Here is a 20,214-nt window from a genome sequence, read left to right as displayed (position 1 = left end):
AAAATTAGCAGTAATATACTGTTTTAGGAATTACTTGACCTGTAAATTTAACAGAGATAATATGTAAAATTAACAGTAATATACTGTTTTGTAACGGAATTGCCCTGCAAAATTAACCGTATCGAACTGTAAAGTTAGCAGTATTATGCTGCGGAATCAACTGAATTGCGCCATAAAAGCAGCAGTAGTATACGGTTTTATAAATGATTTGTACAGTAAAATTAACAGCAGTAAACCATAAAATAAAGTTATCAATTTTTATGCAAAAGGGTTTTTCACCCTATCGTTGTCTCTTTTCATAGTCGAAATCACTGCTTTTACAGCTGAAGAACAATATAGAAAAGTAAAGCATTTGATTCTGTATGTACGTTGTAGAAATCAGCCTACATACGAAATCTGTTCCTTTTCTAAAGTTTTCAACAACAAAAATAATGTTTTAGGCTATGAAAAGCGACAAATAAAGAAATATAAAACACTTTTACATAAAAATAGTTAACTGCTGCTAAATATATGTTTTATTGATATTAATTTCCTTGTACACAAAATAAATCAATGCCCCATCTCAATATTTTATAAACACCTGTTAAAGAAGAAAAAGTGGTGCATTTTCATTTCTACAAAAAACTTTTAGCTCTATTGCAGACTTAAAAATCTACAAATAGAAGGAAATTGCAAAATATGGTCTGAAACTTTATTTTAAGAACAGTTATAGCTTTTTCATAATACACAACTTTTTAATCCATGAAGGTAGTAAAAATGAGAAAGTTTTTTATATATAACTGAAAATACTACATCGCATCTTCACTAAAAGTACTTTTTCATTATTGTAATGCTAAAATGTGCATCATAACGTGGGAAATGTTTTGCAATATGCAGTCCATTAAACCTTTAAGTTTATTTTAACTTTATGCATGCAATTATGTGCATTTATTTTTCTTTTATGGTAAAACAGAATATTTTCATGGTTTTCTTCTTTTTTCAATGTTATAAGTTGCATTTGGATCTACTTTATTTGAGAAATATTAGTAACAAACTAATTTTATTTCACACCATATGTGCAGTATACAGCATTTAGACTCCACAGAATGGTTTTTATTCTAAACTGATTATTAGAGATTAGATAATACTTTATCCTATTAACCTTTTAAAGTTTACATAGATGAAAACTATAAATATGTGACGGTTTAAAATTCCAGAGCTACTAAACAGAAACAATTTTTTACTCGGTATAATAAAATCTGCAGGTTTATGAGTACTAGTATTAAAGTTAAAAATTGGTTTTACTACTCCACAAATTATATAACTTTATATTATGTTATACTGTTTTCATGAGAAAAAATGAAACATTCACACCATTAAAAATTGCCAAATTATTTTATTTCGTACTAGCCGCCTGCGGCGACCAGCTGGTCCGTCTTTTTCATTTTTATATTGCAAACTTGATTCTTCTTTGTGACATCTTTGCCGACTTAGGTGCCATCATTAGGCCTTATATCATGAAAGCATCTGTCAAAATAAAAATTGTTAGAATCTCATAAAACTTGTGGACACCAAAAGCATTCATGGAAAAATCAAATTACGTAGGTATAAAAATACGCCCTAAATGATTAAAATTATGAATCTGAATGATCTGAAATTAAGATTGCCCTGGGAAGTTGCTTTTATTTTTAAACCGCTTAACCTATACCTAAATTGTAATTGAATCGTTTATTTCAGGAACCAGTTAAGCGCTAAATATGTTGTTTTAAGGAGAAAAAAAAAACTGCTGTGCAGCAATTTGGAAGCTACGCAATTGAAACAGTGGTTTATTAGTGTCTAATTAAAATAGACCTAATCTGAATACTTTACATAAGAACTCAAAAAAGAAAAAAGAAAGAACTTAGAACTCTTACATTTTATCTTCCATGCCAAGAAATGCATTTATACTGGTTTCTGAAATACAATTCAAAAAAATCCTAACTTTCAGTAGTTTTGAAGGATTTTGTAATACATAGGAGACCGTTGATTAAGAGTAATATTTATTTTTTTCGATCGGATAGCTGAAGTGATCGGTGATTGGGAGAATATATATCTTAAGGATAATAAAACTTGAAACTAGTTTCTTCTTATAATCAGCTACAGATTATTGGATTGCAATATGTTTACTTCAAAGCAATAATTAGGATGCGGTAGAGAATTATTTTTTTAGAAAATGGAGCAAGGTCGACGTTTAAGACAACCATTGGATGTTTTTTCTTTCTTTTTCTTTTTTTTAAACTTATATTCCATTCCAACACTTGTTAATAGCTCGAGCTATGTTCAACTGATACCAGCTTCATATTCTTTTTCTTTGACAGCTGCCCATTATTAGAAATCTGAATATGAAACAATGTGTGATGTAAAATAATTATTTAGATTTCTGTACTTAATATGAAATATTTTACTTATAATTTTTTTAAGTATTTTTTTTTTCATATATTTTATTCCACAATTGTGTTATTATATTGTTTAAATTTAATTTTTTGGAGCTTTTTTCTAAGTACTAAGGAATTGCATAAAAAAATCATTTCAGTTGAAATAAAATAATACCGTAAGAGCATTCTATCTTATATCTGTCTTAATATTTAAGCATAATTTAAGATGTTTCATTTATATTTTATGTCTTTCAAAACGTGGACGACCCCTCCCCCCCCCCCCGTTTTGAACAGCTATCGATGTCCCCATTTAATCCACCAGCGACTTTTTTTTAAAGTGCTACTTCTTTTGATAGGATTTAGACAATTTATCTTTAAGTTTTTCAGAATTTACCTGAAACCCGGAAGAAACAATTCTATATTCCCAAAATCAAGATGGCTTAGTTAAAGTCAATTCAGTAAAAAGTGAAAATCGATCAGAAAAGTTGAAAGTTTTTAACAAAAGAATAAATCGACAAACATGTCAAGAAATAGATTAAATCTGATACTGCCAATTCTAATCATTGAGAAATTGTAAGTCCACCTTTGGCCCGCCGTCCTTGTTGTAAACAATGCTACCCTTCTTGGAAATGCTTGACAGAGGACCGCACCTCTTTTAACTGTAAATTTTAATATGCTCACATTTGCAAAATAACTGCTTTTTATTTGCATTATAATAAAAATAATCTATAATTTTGTTTGATAAGTGTCACAAGTCTGAATTTACGAAGAAAGTTTCATACGCTGTAATACATCGTACTTTAAACTCTAATCTTTATTGTTGCTCTCACTGTGAAGTTGACTTTAAATTTTGTTCCTTTAAATTTTTACAAACATACGTACAATAAATAATAAAGTACTTAACATTCTGATTTGGTTCCTTCAATTTTAATAACATGTAAAAACAAAGAATCAGTGCTCTAAAATTTACTGGAAAATAAAAATAAAAAATAAATAAATAATGAAATAAATTACGTTTAATTTAGCACTAGCAACAGAAATTTCTATATTCCGGTGATTTTTGAAATGATAATATTCAACTACCCATAAAAGCCAATATTGAATTACAAGTTTAAAAAACCCAGACGTAAATGAATTGTATGATCCATCACATTTAAATAAAAAGAAAATTAGTTTATCTTGTTCCAATACATAGTTCTTGATTGTAACATAAAACCTGACAACGGGCACACGAAAATCAGCTTTAGGGGCCCAATATGGCACACAGACCGTAGGATAGGCTTTAGTGGCTAAGAACGCTCTAAAACTCAAAAGCATTTGCGATTACAAATTACATCCTAAAACATAAAAATAAAAAGGAAAAAGGTACTTATAAACTTCCAATACCGGCAAGTGAATCATCGCAACATCGTTCAGACTAGAGGCTTCTTTGAAATTCCAAGCGGAACACAACCACGAACTGCCATCTTGATAAAATGAGACCACCATTCAATTCTGGTCACAAGTTACGTAGTTCTTTACATTTGCATACCACTAAACTCATAGAAATAATATTGCATTAGTGAATAAATTTAGATGAAGGAAATTCAGGCGGATAGAATGAAATACTTTAAGACATGAATAAAAAAAATAGAAATATATTACAGGGCATTCCGTTTGTGTGCACAAATTGCAAGTTAAACATAATGAAATAATTGAAACATTTCAGAAAAAGAAAAAAAAACTCTAGAAAAATATGTCATTGCAATTCAAGCTTTATGTAAATTTTCCCTAGAGAAAGGTTTTGTAAAACAATCAGCTACATTATTTTTAGTTTCAACAAATTGTATTCCAAATTCATTTTTATCAATCAAATTCCTTAGGAAATAGTACCCCACATCAATTTTCTTAGTTCTGCAATTTCCTACTGCAGAACTAGAAAAATCGATTGCAACTAGATTGATTAATAGTACTCTGTACTGTGACAATCTAAAATTCTGAACTCTTTTCGTAGCCAATTGATTTAAAATTCCTTTAACCCACATCCTTAGATTATTCACTAATTGAAATATACTCCGCGTCCATCCCCCTCCCATTGAAATCCGGTCGTCGTGATTCGAGGCGTAATCTGTATCAGAATGACAATGATTTATTCAATTTACAGACAAAATTTAGATTTCAGGGATGGACAAACCTTTCAGGTTGTCTCACAAATCTCCTCTTTTACATCCGCATATAGATACGCATTGCAAACATCTACATGGAAATGGTTTCAATGTAGATTATACACAAAAATTCAAAAGAAAGCTTCAATCAAAGGAAAGGAAATTACTAGAGAGAACACTTGCGAAAAGTACCCCCCCTCCACCTGGTGGGTATTTAAAATTACCAATCTGGTCTTGAAGCGCATTATTTCATTCTGCTCATTTGTTTTTAAATAAAAAAAACCATCTGTACCCTTTTTTCTTTCTAAAACTTTCATTCAGTGGAACCAATACGTAAACGTTTTTTTCTCATATCACCTGAATTTCTTGAGCCATTCCGTTTTGCCAATTTTAAATCTCGGAAATGTTAGCTTCTAGCATATTTGAATTATCCCCCCTATCTTCATAAAAATCCTATACTTTTCTTGAATTATCATCACAAGTGAAAGTAAAATATTTTGTGTCATATTCAATGTTATTTTCAGAACAATAAACCTCGGCTTCACGATTCGGACTTCAGAACCGTCGTGTTAATAGAATAATACTTATCCCTGCATTATTTATTTTGCCTTGGACTTTCTTTAACCCATTTAATTCTCAACATGCTATTTTATGATTTTCAGGATATTCTTCTTCTACTTCAGATTTACTCAGTAGTGAAATAAAACTGTGTCCCTCTGTTTCTCGTTCCTGGGGGGGGGGGGGGGTTCGCCCAGAATTTATTTTCATCGAATTTAACATTCAGCGTTTCTGTCACTTCGCGATTTTTGAGATCCCAAATTCTGTAACCTTTCGTATGAAACGCATTTCCTACCATGACTCCTTGTTGAGTTCTCATATTCAATTTGTTTATTTTCTGTTTTGGAAGTCCAATATACGAAATGCAGCCAAAAAAACCCCCGGGAGTGTTTAATAGATGGCTTTCTTTCCCCCAAATAGCTCAAAATAAGTTTTGTTTAATAGATGGCTTTCTTCCCCCAAAAAGCTCAAAAAAGGGTTTGGTTTTTCCTTTTAAAACCGCTCTAGTTCGTAAGCAGTGGAAGTACATAGCTGCTTCGGCTCAGAACTGCTGAGGCACATTCGATTCATTTAAAAGTTTCCATTCATTAATGTTAACTTATAGTGTTCTATGACGCTACTTTGTTAACTAGAGGATTTGTTGGTTTTTTCGATTCTTATGCTTTGGTCGCTAAGGTAAATTTCAAACCGGGAGTTCAGAAATTCCTTTCCGTTATCGGAGCTTTGCCACAAATCTCTCTTATCTTTTGAAACCTGACAAAGTGTTCTTAAACCTCACTTTTCTTCTTAAAGAAATAAACTGGAGAAATTCTTGAAAAATCGTCTATTATTGTGAAAATAATTCCCCCCCCCCTTTAAAGAACTCAACTGCTAAGGAACCCTTCGTATTCAAATGCAAAAGATCTTACCGGGCGTTGGGTTGAATCTCCGTTACAGGTTTAAACGAAATTCTCCGATTTTTTCATTTTACACCGATAACAATCTGACATATTTTTACTTTTGATAAGCAGTGAAAGACAGTGAAGTACAGAATCACACTTTTCATTATTTATAATATACTTTTTGTCTTCATCCTGAACATGTTGATGCCAAAATTTAAGACTCAAAGTGTTCTAAAAGTTAAAATGTAAGGAAACTGATGAGTTTCAAGGTTATAAGAGTTTCAAATTCTACTGTAGTTCTCGAGCATCTACTTTTCTAAATGAGCATGTCCTTCAAAGCGAATAAAATATGACAAACAATGCATAATAATGTAAATATTCTACTTTAAATTTAAAAGCTGTAATTTTGACGAGAACGAAACACTGCCAGATCAGAAATGAAAAGCCGAAAATTTTAAAATATAGCCAGGCACGGCCTGAACTTAAATATGTTGGGAAGACGTATAATCTCAATTTGCCAAATGGAACTTAAATATTTGCCGATTAATAAAATACTGGTGAATGCACACATTAAGTACGCACAATTAAGTACAATATCTAATGAAATTTGGTCATTCGAAAATTTAAAAATTGCAACATTACAATTATGTCCCCAAATTTGCCGAATAGCCAGACAAAATTTTCCCAATATGGCATTTTTGGGGAGGTCATAGAGACTTCCCGTGACCTCCAATCGAGTGCCTTTAAATATAGTTTCTAAAATTTTTTTACGTTCACAAGTTTCAATGGTACTAGTGCAATTTTCCTGAAGTAAAACTTTAATTTCCTGCTGACGCAAATATAAAACTTTTAAAACACAAGGGTTTCGTGTTTGTATTTTAAGATGCTTATTTTTTCAGTTTTTTATTTATTTATTTATTTATTTATTTGAGTTCTTTATTGATGATTTTTTTAATTAATATTATTTTACTTTCGACCGTTAAGTATGAAAGCTGGCTCCAGATTTCAGAGAATTTTGAGTCGTTCAGACATCAGAGTATTGTATTTCCACAGTGTCAAATTCTTCAACAAAAAATATCAGTAAATTGTATACTGTTTGCATGTCTCTTTCTCACGTTGTTATTTTATTTATTTACATTTTATTCATCGAATTATGTACAGAATATAAAAGCTACTGACGCTATGACGTAAAGTTTTTCAATAAAATGGTTAAATGCAAAATGTTAAAGAATTTAAAACTGAACATAAGAAAGAAAAAAAAAAACAGAAGCAAGAAGTCAATCGCGATATGCTAAAAATTCACTAGAGAACATAAAAATTTAAATTTTCAGTACGGACATAGTATATAACACAAAATGTAATCGTACACAAAGTTTAATGTTCTAATAACTTTAAATACGATCAAGAAAGGAATTGATTTATTTTTAAATAAAATTTGAGTTTCAGAAAATGTTTAAAAACTATCACACGTGCAGTAAAATATTCAGAATCACAACAACTACTCAGATTTTTGCTAGAAAGCAATCGCTGCAACATAGCAACTGTAAGAAATTGCAAAGTCAGCATCAACGAATATTGGGATACGAATTGCGATTTCAAAATAAACTGTTATTTTACGTACATTCTCGATGATAAAGAAAACTATATTTTGAGGAAAAGGTAATGAATAACATAATCAGCACTTACCTTTAACTTGGATTACAGTTGAGCAGTCCTGCCTCAGCACACCCGAATCATCAAAAAACATGGCTGCCAATATCTTGAATTCATTAGTTTCTGTTCCCGTATGAAAGAAACACCTTTGGCGCATCGTTTTGCGCAATCTAAAATATTTTTACAGTTTTTCTCTGTTATTTGGCAGAGCAGTATTAAACTGTAGGAAAAAGCAGTATATTACTATAAAAACAACAATTATTTTTTGCAGTGTATTTATATTCGGTTCGATCCGCCGCACAGTGGGGCGGAAAAGACAAAAACCGCTTAAAAGGGTTTTTTTTTTTCTATATTCAACCAATTGCGGATTAATATATTTGCACAGGCCTATATCTTAGGCAATCAGAACTGGAATTTTAGAGCCCTCCGTCCACTACAAAGCTAAAGATAGCCTTTAGAAGGTGAAGAACCATGAATCAAGGAGATTTAAACAAATTGCTTTGAAGCAATCTATATATCTTTTTCTTATTAATAGCGGGTATATTTAATTTCTGTCGTGTCCGACGATAGTAAAAGAACAAAAAGAAAGAATAATAGAATATTCAAGCAGATAATTGGCTTTGATCAGCACCGAAAACTGGGGAATTCAAAGTTATTCTTTTCAAAACGCTCTACAAAAAAATGTCCTCTTATGTCCTCTTAGAAATTAATATTAATTAGTCATCAATGGTCTGTAGAAATACCCTGAAAAGGAATTAGCTGCGTAAACCTGCGAACTTTGGACTTAGAGCCCAAACAAATCGAGTAAAATCCATTATAACATGCCTGAGTAAGCAAACAAGCGAGAGAGGTTTAAAAACACTTTTAAGCGCTTTTTGGCGTTTTCGCCCCACTGTGCGCCGTTCAGAGCGCGCTTCTCAGCATACGCATGTGCTACCGGTCTGCAATTCTATAATTTGCATATCCTGCGCTACTTTACATTTCCTGCAATTCTCAGCTCACTCGCGTAAGTCCTTCGTGGCGTTGCATTTTCACAAACAGGAGTGTACATGTACATATATGTTTTTTTTTTTTAATGCTTCTTTATTCCACAAATTTAAACAAACAGATATGACTTTCTTTTACACCAATTTAATGATAATAGTGCTCTGGAGTAAGCAAAGAATCCTTAAATATTTTTACCCTAAGTTTGTTGCGAAGTGATGTAAAAAAAGTTTTATGCGAGTTAATTTTCCTAATATTGGACATTTTAATGTGATTCAATCTTTTACTCTCTAAATATCGCCAATAGTGGCCAAAATGAAACCAGATTAAAAACAAAAATTAAAAAACCTAAAAATGTGTTGCCTGTTGGCGAAAAAACTTGTCGACCAAAAGATATGCGATATATCACCAAATGTTTGCCAAAATAAAAAAAACCGCTTGAGTTTGCATTGAAATTAACAATGATTTCAGTCCAAAAAGGTGTAAAAGATCGCCTTTGGAACATCCGAATGCAACCAAAATGGGAGGTGCACAAGTAGAACCCACCAGGAGTCTCTGTACCAAATTTCAACGTTCTAGGAAATACTGTTCCTGAATAATGCGGGAAACATACGCACATACAAACATACGCACATACATAACTACATACAGACGTCAAGAGAAAACTCGTTGTAATTAATTCGGAGATCGTCGAAATGGATTATATCCACGTATGGTCGGGTTGAAATAAAAAATCAATATTTATTCGGCGGCCTTAAAAATTTAAATTAATGCCGATTTTTGGGTGAAATTGCTTTCACGAATGCAATACACCCTTTACTTCGTAAAAGGAAGTAAAAAGGGCATCGCTTGTACTTAGACTTTATGATTTATCACTAACTTTGGTTGACTTTGGAATGTAAAAGACAATTTAACCGAAAAGGATAAGCTGAGCTGGAAGTCGATAGAGATGTGATAAAACACAAGAAAATTGTTCGCTTTAAGGGGGTTTTCTCGTTAAAAACGAGTTATGTTCCTATAGATTTAACAAAACACCAATCAAGTATTTCAGTTTTCCTCGCTAAATCCGGGTTCTTGTTAAATCAGGGCTCGCTATAAGCGAGTTCGACTCTTGTTTGTAAGTCATTCGTAGTTTTTTAAAGTTTTGATGAACATTGGCACGTCAAATAAGACACTATTCTGATCGACAATATTTTATATTATTTTATTTATTTATCATTATTATTATTATTATTGGTTTGTTTATTAATTTATTTTTTTTACGAAAATTATTATCTTTTCAGTCAACTATTTTCAAATTGTCAACTTCTACTAATACATTGAAAATTTCAATTTTGATTCGTTGGCTGCTGAACTATAAAACCTCGTCTGACGGATAATGTGTTTTAAATCGTTTTATTCTATAGCAAGTGAACTTCATCTTCTTTACTAATAATAAAGCTGAAAGTCTCTCTGTCTGTCAGGATCTCTTTGATGCCCATAGCGCCTAGACAGTTCGGCCGATTTTCATGAAATTTGACACAAAGTTAGTTTGTAGCATGAGAGTATGCACCTCGAAGCGATTTTTTGAAAATTCGATGTGGTTCTTTTTCTATTCCAATTTTAAGAACAAAATTACCATAAGACGGACGAGTAAATTACGAAATTATCATAACGTGGAACCGTAACATGGGCAATCCAATTGGCGAGAAATTCATCATACATTATTTGTAAATACACAGGCGATCCAAAAGACCTTTTAATTTTCTACTACGGGCAAAGCCGTGCGGGTGCCACTAGTTATATCATAATTGTCGAAATGAATACTTTTTGTACAGTCTGTCTACATTGGATACATTTCGACTTTAAAGTCTTAAGAGTTTGTATTTTGAATTTTTTTAGTGCAAAACTTTAAATAAAGGTTAGTGCGCAAATATTGCTGGAAGAAAGTATTATATTTGATTAAACTCGACAAACCGTCTTTTTATGTATTTTTATTTCAAATAACCCAATTGTTGAAAGCGTATTCAGTTTTACGCTGCGTACTTTTTTTTTTTTTTTTAATAATTTTTTTCTCCAGTATTACCCCGAACAGATTTTTAGGATTCTTTCAATTTCACTTAGTTTTCTTTTATACATTACAGAAAAAATAAATTCAGCACTTAAATAAGTTACTGTGATATTTGTTATTTTACCTGTGGAAGTTTGTTAAAGGAAAAAAAAAGCAATGACTCTAGAGACATTAAAAAGTAATGTTACCTTGGGAAAGTAATTGCTTCAACTAAAGAATATTTAAGGAATAAAAACTGATATATGTTTCCATTAAACATAAACTTAGACATGTCCTGAAAAACCTAATGCAATTAATTTAGTCTTTTACAAATGAGTGTTCGATATTCTTTATGAAATTTAAATTTTTAAAATTCTTCATTGCCAATATAACTTTAAAATCATCAAAAGTCTAAATAATGATAATAATTTGAATTCTGACATTTTGAATTCAAATTATTTGTTTCGCAATTATGAGTTGCGACATGACCATAATATGTTTCTAGAAATGGCTCCTATCCCCACAAGCCTGCCCCTTCTTCTGGGCAGTTACGTGTGTATGTAGTTATGTCTGTAGACATGTGTGTGTAGGCGTGCGTGCGTGTGTAGACTTGTGTGTCTGTGTAGGAATGCGTGCGTGTGTAGTAGGGCTGGGCGATATACCGATGTGCCGTCATATATCGATATATATCTGCTACCGCGATAACGATATTTAGATTTCTATCCGACCGATATATCGTTTGAAAAAAAAAAACTTAATTACGGAGAAATTAAAATACTGACTTAAAATACATAATCTTTCATAGCTCTGTGTAATGGGTGAGTGTTTGAAATTTCAAGATATTTTCTGCATTCTTCAAACAGGTATTTAATTTTGAATTCTAGAAAAAGGGGAAAATTCAGAAGGCCGCCAAAAGTAAATGTGGGCCCCTTTGTCAGTTTGGTCTCCGGATGCCCTCCCCCTATAAAATTTTCAAAACTTATACTTCTGCGGTTCAGACAGGGGCCTTTTCAAGGACCGCGCCCCTAGTTTCTGTCAAAGCTGACATAACCTCTCGTGGGCTTCTAAACGTGACTGTATATTGGTTAAAAATGCATCTTAATGCAACAATTAAAATTAACTAATTGAGGTATCAACATGATTCATAGTTCAAATTAAACATAAACCATTGATATTGCGCTGAATAAAAGGTTTAAGAAAAATACTGAATAGAAATATTTTTATTTAAAAAAAAGAAAGACAAATGAATAATAATGAGATTACTTTTGTAGCACATTTTATCTCACTAGATGGAGCAACTCATCTCTTTCAATTCTGAACGAATTTATTTTTAATTCCGAAATTAAGAGGAACAGCATTAACGCCCTTCATATATTGAAATTATCTGACGAAATCTCGCTTCGCTAGCAACCCCGAATAGAACGAAACTGAACTCCCTAATTTCGCCTGAAAGCGGCACATACGCCGTTGACGAAACTTCTAGCGATTTTTTTGCATGCGCGAAAATAGGGTTTTGAATTTAAGTACGCGCATAAACCGCGTAAGTACCGCGAATTACGTTACTTCGGCATTTCATTGCAGCCCTTATGTTTCGTATTTTTCGACTTCAGTTTAAGAGTCGTCATCAAATACTGAAATTGAAAAAGTGAAAAAATTTTCGTATTTGTTTTTCGGTTGAATTGCTTTTGAAATAATAACATTGCTAAGATAATTAATTCACCTAATAATATGAATTCTGGATTGGATCTGCTCAGGAAAAATTAATTGAACTTATAAAATCAATTTTTAAAGACACTATAGTTTTAAATTTATTATATATTTTAACTAACCAAATAACGATTTTACTAATGCAAATTCACAGTTTACGTCAGATTTTTGCCAAATATGGCAGAGAGGTTTTTTGATGCTCAAAAATTCACATATAGGGCATTTTTCGTTCCCGCATTCGGGCCTCCCCTCTCCCACCGTACGTTTCCTTTTACGAATCCACAGTTTTCGTTGGATCTTTGCCAAATTTGGCACAGCGGTTCTTTGATGGTCAGGAATTATCATAGGGGTTTTAGCCTACCTATGAAGAAAGGGGGGAGTGTGCGAATACACCCCACGAGGGGTTTTCCTTACGCAAATCCAGTTTTCGTCGGATTTTTTTCCAAACATGGCGCAGCGGTCCTTTGATGCTCAGGAATTAACATTAGTTATTTTTCATGAAAATGGGGTGTATGGGTACCACTTTGGGGGGTTTCGCCAGAAAATCCAGAATGATTACGAAAAAATCAAATGATGTCTAAATTTAAATTTTGAGTCATAAAATTGTGCTTTCTACACATTGACGGGAAATGTTTATGCTATTTTTTTTCTTCTTTTTTAAACCTGATTGTTAAACATGAGTCACTAGACGAAACTTTTATTTTTAATGTTCACCGTGCAACGTCGGTAATGCAGCTTGTGACATATAAATTAAAGGTAGATTTCATAGTTCTGTGTGCTTAATGGATGTATGGTGTGATAGTTTCCAAAATTTTTAGCTGCATTCATTAAAGATTTATTATTAGTATTTTACTTAATGTTACTCAACTAAGAAGTAAAAAGTCTTAAAGCAAGAGCTATTAAATGACTAAAGATAAACTATTTAAGACGTCAGTACGAAATATAGTTCAAAGTACATTCGAATTATTGAGACTGCTCAAATTGAAAGATTAAAACAAAATATTGAATTGAATATTTAAAACTTTTTCGTTCCGAAGCACTTTTGTCATGCATTGAGCTATACAATTTGCACGTCCCCCCCCCCCACCCCCATCCCTCCCAGAAAAATTTTGAATTCGAGAAATAATTGTATTTATTATATTTGGAAATGTTTTTTTTTTTCGATATATTATACTCTAAACTATTGCACCCCCCCCCCCCAAGAATGTATCGAAATATCGAAAATATCGATATTTGGAGAGCGATATATCGCGGTATTAAAATTCTGATATCGCCCAGTCCTAGTGTATAGGCGTGCGTGCGTAATTGTGTGTGTGCATAGTGTTTGTAAACAAACTCGTGTGTGTATGTGTGTAAAGGCGCGTGTGTGTAGGCATGTGTGTGTGTGAGCATGTGTGGGTGTAGAACATGGCCGCCTCCGTCCAGGAGAAGCAGATTCCGGGAGCAACATAGGAGTCGCACGGTCAGGAGAGGTCAAATAAAAACAATTAGCAATCGTGATTGCTTTAAAAAAAAAAACTCCAAGTTTTACATTTTAAATATAAACTTAATAACATATATTTTCGTCACTTGGCAGACCTATTTGTTGCACATATTTTTGTTCAACGTGAAAGGATCGAAATTCACATAAGTAAAAAAAAACAAACTACTTGACCTACATTGAGAAAGCTACAGAATTTGCTTTCAAGAATTTAACAGGAATAATACATTGATATGTGTATACAGTACAAAAGTGACATATTTAAAGTACATTGTCACAAGTACTAGATGCAAGATTTTTTTAAAAAATTTTTTGAGTAGTAACACAGGGGCGAGGTACACTTTAAATCAATATCATTTCTGTTTTCTACCTTAAAAAGTCTTTTCCCTTCATATGGATGTGATGATTTTTTATAGCGTTTTCTTATTCCGTATTCACTTCATTTTAAATTCAGCGGGTACATGTCGTTCGTCGACATGATAAACGAACGAAATGGTGGAATAGAAAAGAACGTTATTGGAAAAGAAGGCGGTTCTATTTCTATTCCGTATGTAAAAATATGAGCTCTGATTCGGGAGAAAAACAACTTTTGGGAATCATCCTACACACGATTTTCGTTCCCTTTTTCTCTGGAAACAAAAAACAATACATTTTGCACCAATCCAATATCTGATGTATCATCTATTTCCGAAAGTTTTTTAGGAGGATCAGTTTTTTTTTTTTTTGATAATAAGGTCAGTTTCAGGCACAGCAAAATCTCGTTTACCAGACCATCGTCTATCCGGGTCTGTGGATTACCTGGATCAAGTTTGTAACCTTATGTTTTTTAAATGCCCACATACATAATTAAAGCAGTAAGTAACAAAGGGATGTAGGTGAACATTTTCAAGTTTTGAGTAAAGCGCGGTTAAAGATAACGTTCTAGTTAGGCTTTATGTCGTAATGAGCAGTAAGTCTGCTTAAAATAATCAATTATCCAACGTATTGAAGCACAAAACATGCAAATTATTGCTGACACGTGTTTTGGTGTTACAAGGAACACCTTTTTTAATGCACACTTCTTTGCATTGAAAAAGGTGTTCCTTGTAACACCGAAACACGTGTCTGCAATAACTTGCATGCTTTGTGCTTCAATACGTTGGATAATTGATTATTTTAATTTTCAGCACAAAGGAATGTATTCGTTATTTAGTAAGTCTGCTTATTCAAGGAATCGCTTTGCTTATTACCCGCTTTATCTGGATCATCCGGATTGTCTTTGGTCCCAGTTAGTCCAAATAAACGTGGTTCTACTGTACCTAGGATGTAACGTGGCTTTATATCCTAATGAACAGTAAGTCTGCTTATTCAAGAGTTCGCTTTGCATATTACCCGCTTTATCCGGATCGTCTTTGGTACCAGTTAGTCCGAATAAACTTGGTTCTACTGTACCTAGGATGTAACGTGGATTTATGTCCTAATGAACAGTAAGTCTGCTTATTCAAGGATTCGCTTTGCTTATTACTCGCTGTATCCGGATCATCTGGAAAGCCTTTGGTCCCAGTTAGTCCTGTTAACCGTGGTTCTATTGTATTCGGTTCTATTAAGCAGACCTACTTTTAATCATCATTGAAATATTGGAGGGGATGGGAGAGGCGAGCGCGCGTACCACCGCGCCACCTACATTGAGAGAGTTGAGTTTACTGTTAAAAATGTTACAAGAGAGACTGTGAGAAGTTTCGCTTAGAGAAGCCACGAAATAAAAAATACAGTCCACTAGAGAAACTTCGAGTTGTGAGTTTTCTTTGAGTTGAGAATAACTTATAAACTGAGCTATCCTACCATGTCAAAACATTGAGAAAAATGTGACATTAATTATAGCCAACCCCTAACTCTAAACTAAACTTAACAATGACAAAAAAGAAATACTTCAAATAAATCGAAAATTTAAAACGGACTAGGTTTAGCTACGAAATTTGCGAAAAAATTATCCGTTTAGCATAGTTTATCTAGGAAATACAAAGAAACTTACAGAATATGTGACCACAAGGAGGCTAATAAGTTAGATACACTGTTAAAAATTTTCCGGAAAATTTACGGTAATTGTTACTGGCATCCATGTTGCCAGTAACTATTACCGTAAAAATCAAATGTTACTGTAAAATTTTACGGTTTACTCGGTAGGCCACAGCAACCAGTTGGCGCTGGGATCGCTTATTTCTCCGGTATAAATTACCGTAAAAATCAGCGATGCGTCGGCGATGCAATTTTACAGTAACAATTACCAGAAAATCTTCCTGAATTTTTAACAGTGTAAGATAAATTAATTCCTTTGTGCTAAGAAGTAAAATAACAGATAGCAATTTCAGAAAGCACAAATTACAGATTACTGAAAACACGTGTTTCCACGTTACAAGGAACGACTTTTTTAATGAAAAAAAATTAACTTATGGATGAAATTATAGAGCCAGATAAGTCAACAGCTTAAAAGATAAAAATAGAGGATTAACCGAACACCAATGGGAAAATTATAAACCAATAAAGCTCTTGCTCTTTGTTTGCTTTCTTACTGGTTCTTTATTTTGGTTTATAATATTCTCATTGGTGTTGGATTAATCCGCCATTTTTATATTTTAAGCTGTTTGATTATCAGGCTCTTGACTTTTGTCGAATTTCTTTTCATCCAGAAGCTTATTTCTGTTGCATTAAAAAAGTTAGATAACTTATCGAAGGTAGTGTCGACTGCTGAACATCAACATCTTCAGCAGCCGACAGTTATAGCCAAATCATGTGTGCAATAACGAAATATTCAATTCGTAGTAACTAAATAAAAAGTTAGCTTTCTTGAAAAGAGAAAAAATATATAGTTTCAAATATCGTATTCGTCTCTCATTTTCTTAAATTATGAATTATCTAAACAAAAGTGACACTTCTTAAGTAGTCAAAATGAGAACTTGATATGTTTTTTGATAATACTGCAGAAGATAATGCAAAATAAATAGCTAAAGTTACAGCTACAAGGATTGCTAGATATGATTAATGTCAAACTTTTTCCTATAGATGTAAACCATTATAAAATTGGTGAAAATGCACACTGCGCTGAGCACAGAGAATCATTTCTTTAACGTATACGGTTCATTGGCTTCATATTGGATGGGAAAAAATAATTGGATTAGTAGTGGATTTTTTTTTCTTAATATTTACGTAAAAGCTGGGTGAAATGGGCTTATGACTTTAAAAAAAAATGTTTGAAAACGAAAACATATCTACCTTTTCTTAATGGTTTAACTTTGTTTTTCTTTCAGAAAATATTATCTGAACACAATCGCTTCAATTGGAAACATATTGTATATCACAACCCAATGCGTTCATTCAATAAACACAAAAAAAAAACTTAGTTTCTGAAACTTAATTTTTCTTAAACTATAACTCTGCTGTTAATTGCTTCATTAAAGGAACGTTTCTTCGTCAGCTGGAGAAAACCAGTAACATTTTTTTAAAGGGAAAAACGACTAAAAACGTAGAAAGGGACGCAGTGAACTTGGTAAATAATAAGATTTAGTAGCATAAAATATAAGCTTTATTATTTTTCGTTATTTCTTTCAGTCAGTATTTATGTTAAAAAAGAATCTATAGTCAATGCTAATCTTTTCCTGAACACCTTCGCCGGCTTTAGATCCTTTATAATTATGCTATTTCATTTAAAATATCAAACTATAAAACATGCCATATTATGAGATTTTTTATCATGTCATCTCCACTACAATCTAGCTCCGCCCTGAAATTTATAGCTGCAGGATTTTGTGGTCTAAAATGGAATCAAAATTGTACAGAGTGGTATAAAGAAGATTTCGTCAACAAGATGTATACAAAAAAATATTCAATTAAAAAAAATGCAAAAAACCTTGGAGAAAGACGTGCTTTAAAAGTGTTTAAAATTAATGTATTTATTTTACTCGACAAAAAGAAAGACACTATTACAATGGGATCTAACAGTTGTTTCCAAGCACTTCTTTCAACAGCAAAAAACATGATTTTGTCTTCAAGTAATGTTACCGTGATATTCTCAAATGGTCATCCTCAAACGCATCATACAATTACAAAATATTTTCATCTTTAAGAAAACTTTCTGGTCACAGGGAAATCAAATCTATATGTAACGATTTAAGTGCTATTTCTTTGAAATCTTCAACTTAAACTCTGAACGCGTTGGAAAGTTAAAAAATAAGGCGAAGTTAGTGCAAGTTACAGCAAGTGAAGTTTTAACACCTGAAAAGGTAAATCTATAGATCCCAAGTTCTGATCAAGACGTAATTAGCTTGGAACGTAAAAAAGAAAGAAAAGAATGAAATCCAAAGTTTACTAAAACTTAAATCGATAATTACTCTATTTCAAGTTAAAGTCCTTTGAAATTGAATTTTAAGCACAGGGTTAGAAATAGAATACTATTTAAATATATTTCCAAGAAATCCAAAAAATGCTTCATAGTATTACTCATAAAATCGTTTGACACTTATAGACATGATGTAAAATTTCTCAAGAAATTATTTTTCGGAAATAATTTCTATCAACTATTCGAATAAGAGGGAAGAGATTAGGAAAAAAATGTAAAATCAATTATCAGAGCAAATCAACGTTTAAAATCGTAAACAAGCGTTTACTTACAACAAAAATTGCACTTTTTGCTGTTCAGCAGGTAGCATAAGTATCATTGTAGTATCACTGCTGTTGATACTACAGTCGACTCCAGATGACTCGAGGGCTCATAACTGGGATGTTCCTTTTCCTCGAATACCACAATAAAAATTTGTCTCTATACCTTGAGGTTCTTTTAAGTCAAAAATTTTACTAAAGTTTCGTTTTCCTTTTATGAAACAAATTTAGGCAAAAAAAGAAAAAATGTGTAGTTTTCCTTTTACGTCGTGCTTTACGTATTAGCTTGTTTGAAAAGGATATTTTTTTTTCAATAGTGTTCTGCAAGATTAAATGAAAAGTAGCCGATTGTTATTCTTTTTGCCTTCTCTAGTGACCAAAAGTTTCACTGAGTAGCAGATAGATAATCCTTAAAGGGGTCCGGGCCACAAAAATAGTCAAATTTTGCAATTTTTTTAATCATTAAAACAAAAATCCATTTTTTTCTTCTTAAAAAGAAGTTTGAATCTTGTTTTTATCTTAACTAGAACGAAATATATAATTATTTTTGTTGCATGCATTTAACTAATATTATAATTAACTCTAAAAATTTAAACGCGTTTTTCTCCATAATGCCATTTTTCCCGATTTTTTGCATTCAAACTCTTATAAGTCAAGAACTGATAAAGATAAAGTAATGAAATTTTTAGCATATCTATTTCAAACAGTATACTTTAATGTTTTTTGGAAAATTAAAAAAAAAAAAAAAAAAAAAAAAAAAAAAAAAAAAAAACGTTTTCTGCAAAAAATATTTTTAAAAAAAGTACCTGCGAATTTTTTGAAATTTTTCTCAAATATTTTAACTTTTCTTATTGAAATAATATTTTTTAAATTGCCAAATAAAAATTAAAGGTTAGATATTTTTGCATATTTTTTTGAAAAAAAAAAGAAAATTAACCAAGAATATTTTGAGTTTTAGCGATCTAAAGCCCTTTTTTAAAAAAAAATAAATAAAAAAATGCAAATATTTTTGTTATGATTTTATTTATTAAATAGATGGTGAATCACAGTAAAAAATCTCAAAACTCAAAACTATATATATTTTTATTTTTCAAAATATATCCCCGACCCCCTTAAGAGATAAAAAATTTGGCAAAACTTGAAAAAAAATGTAGCTTTTTTTTACGGATGAGTCAAATAACCGTGCTTTCTGGAAAAAAAAAAGAAGTTTGAATGCAATGTGAATTGAAGCAATGGGAACAAAAATTGGGCCCACGACAGAAACTCCTTAAAACTGCTTTATGAGCTGTGGTTTCTTAAACATCAATGATATCAAAGCAAAAGTGACCAACGAATATGATCCTTTTAAAGTCTTTGTTGATATGGACTGTGCGAAAATGAAATATTTCTTAAATATTGAGTAAAATTTTACAACATTGGAATTCTTGTTTTACGATGAAGCGATTGTGTAAGCAATTCGTGGAGAGTGCATGTGTAGATTCTGAGAAAGAATCTTCACCACCAACAACTAATCAGCAAGTATCAGATTTTCCGAGTATTTTTCTGCTTCTGAAAACGTGGATGAGTTGAATTGTGCTTGAAAACTTACTGACCTATTAAGAAGCGATTAAAAAAAAAGAAAATGTAAACTGTCAAAACTTCTTTTTTTTCCCGAGTACCTCAATAAAATGTATTTTCTGTAAAGATAGTTTTATGTAGTACTAATAATAAATTTTATGCGTACTATAAGTGTTGTAGTCTATCTTTTATGCAC

Source organism: Uloborus diversus, unplaced genomic scaffold (genome assembly GCF_026930045.1).
Source record: "Uloborus diversus isolate 005 unplaced genomic scaffold, Udiv.v.3.1 scaffold_11, whole genome shotgun sequence".
NCBI lineage: Eukaryota > Metazoa > Arthropoda > Arachnida > Araneae > Uloboridae > Uloborus > Uloborus diversus.
The sequence above is the reverse complement of the archived record's forward strand: the minus strand, read 5'-3'. Positions refer to the sequence as shown.